The sequence below is a fragment of the Schistocerca piceifrons genome, unplaced genomic scaffold (assembly GCF_021461385.2).
Source record: "Schistocerca piceifrons isolate TAMUIC-IGC-003096 unplaced genomic scaffold, iqSchPice1.1 HiC_scaffold_941, whole genome shotgun sequence".
Taxonomy (NCBI): domain Eukaryota; kingdom Metazoa; phylum Arthropoda; class Insecta; order Orthoptera; family Acrididae; genus Schistocerca; species Schistocerca piceifrons.
In genome coordinates, this window is record NW_025729214.1 from 1 (window position 1) to 2,500 (window position 2,500).

At 58.0% G+C, this 2,500-nt stretch overlaps 1 non-coding gene across 1 annotated transcript in view; it reads left to right on the forward strand.

Moving 5' to 3' along the window:
* The first annotated feature begins 1,891 nt into the window (after positions 1-1,891).
* Positions 1,892-2,500, forward strand: part of LOC124772493 — a 1,908-nt gene continuing 1,299 nt past the window's right edge. The window contains exon 1 of the ribosomal RNA XR_007014062.1: positions 1,892-2,500. This exon is cut by the window's right edge and continues 1,299 nt beyond it. This is a non-coding gene — a ribosomal RNA (small subunit ribosomal RNA).

Below are 2,500 nucleotides of genomic sequence, written 5' to 3' on the forward strand. Positions count from 1 at the left end.
CACGTTGTGCCTTAACCTAACCCACGTTGTCCCCTAAAGTAACCCACGTTGTCCCCTAACGTAACCCACGTTGTCCCCTAACGTAACCCATGTTGTCGCCTAAACCTGCTCTGTAATTGTTATACGACTCGTTCAATTAGTGTAGTGTTGCCCACCCGCAACCCTCGCAATATAGTTCGCTACTCGCACTGCCCGCTCCCCTGTGTATCGCTTCATGTTAAACACCTTGCAAGTCTTGCTGACTTTCCACATGCTCCTGCTGTACACTGTAATGTGGATGGCAGCAGGACGTACATGCCGCCCCTCCCCACGTCCCCACCTTGCCCCCCTGCCTTCGCAAGCTGGTTGGTGAGAAGTTTGCATGTTCAATGCCCTTCGCATGCGACGTACTCAGGCTACGTTGTGGTGCGGCCTGTGTCAACCGTCCGCTAATGTCGTACGCGTAAACCACAATCTGTACTGCACATTCGTCCTTATGTACCGAATGATACATCGTGGCACATGTGTGACCGTACAACGACTGCGCCCAAAAACGGCGGACCATACAGTGCAAATATTGTGCACGCAGCTACGTGTCGTCTCCCTATGAGAGCTGGATTGCAGTGTGGTACGCCATAGAGACGTGTGGGAGGAACGGACGCCGTGGATGGCGATCAGCATGAGCTGTCTGTTGATGTATTCGGACCTAGTCGTCTCTCCTCACACACCGTGATGGCATGGTGCACCGCGTTCCATATCTGCGACATGCTACAGAGGCGGTTGACAGTCGTTCGAGCAATGGACATCGCATACGTACGGGGGCCACCTTCCACGTATTGTCTAGGCGTGCACATTTTGTTGCGTGTATGTGGGCAGACGTAGTGTGGCGTGACACCTGACACAGGCATGCAATAATCGTTGAAGTTGCAAATGGCGATGGACGCCTGCGTTTTCTGGTGAAGTTACGCAAATGAACAAATGGTAACCTGTTGTGGTGCGGTTGTTCTCGCTAGGGGTGAATCGGTGATGGCGACGATAGGTTGAGGTACGAACCGGTTGTTCCAGCGATACCCACCATGCCGACGAAACTGAACGGCATCTGGGTGTGAAGCGATACGCGGCGGTGGCTGGGTGGGACCGTCCCCGGCCGGTGAGGGGGCGCCTCCCGGCGTGCTGGCCGCGCGGTGCGTGGGCGCACGCGCTACAGCCGGCTGGTGGGGGCGGCCAGTGGCAGGCGCGCCGGCCGACGGACGCGGCAGGCGTCGCAGCTGCGCGCCGGCGCACCCTGCGCGCGGCGCCGTGCGGCCAAAGTAGGTCCTCGCGGGCCCGGTGCGAAGCGCGGTGGACATCTTCAGTGTGCTGGTCCGATTGAGGACTGTGTGCGTTGAGGATGCGCCGCCGCCCGGCGCTCGGCGCCGCGACGCCGTCTGCTGCTCGGTCGCCCCAGCGGTTCTCGCTGGTGGTTTGTATCGCAGCTGTGCGGATGTGTTGGCGCGTGCGCTGTGCTGGGAGAGTTCGCTTCGGCACCCAAGTGGGGCTTTTGTCCTTCTGTGGCGCTGGCGTTGGAGCTGCCGGTCACCGTAGGTGGCGCGTGTTGTCTCCCGCCGGCAATGCCACGACAGCACGCTCCCGGGCCTCTGTCGGCAGCGGGCAAGCTCAGTTGGGAGCACGGGTGGTCGCACCGAAAGCGTCTACTCGCCTAACTCCGGGCGATTGCGCCTCTCTCGAACCCGACCAAGTACTTGGGACGGCGCTGCGCGCCGCCGGGACCTGAGAGGGTTTCGAGGTGTATTGTGCAGGGGAGCTCAGCCTCCTCCTGTTTGCAGAATGATTGAGCGGACGCTTGCGTGTTCGCGCGGGCCCCCGGGACACACTCCCGGGCGGCCGGCTGCTCAGCTCTAGTTGACGCAGCTCCCTGGTTGATCCTGCCAGTAGTCATATGCTTGTCTCAAAGATTAAGCCATGCATGTCTCAGTACAAGCCGCATTAAGGTGAAACCGCGAATGGCTCATTAAATCAGTTATGGTTCCTTAGATCGTACCCACGTTACTTGGATAACTGTGGTAATTCTAGAGCTAATACATGCAAACAGAGTCCCGACCAGAGATGGAAGGGACGCTTTTATTAGATCAAAACCAATCGGTCGGCTCGTCCGGTCCGTTTGCCTTGGTGACTCTGAATAACTTTGGGCTGATCGCACGGTCCTCGTACCGGCGACGCATCTTTCAAATGTCTGCCTTATCAACTGTCGATGGTAGGTTCTGCGCCTACCATGGTTGTAACGGGTAACGGGGAATCAGGGTTCGATTCCGGAGAGGGAGCCTGAGAAACGGCTACCACATCCAAGGAAGGCAGCAGGCGCGCAAATTACCCACTCCGGCACGGGGAGGTAGTGACGAAAAATAACGATACGGGACTCATCCGAGGCCCCGTAATCGGAATGAGTACACTTTAAATCCTTTAACGAGTATCTATTGGAGGGCAAGTCTGGTGCCAGCAGCCGCGGTAATTCCAGCTCCAA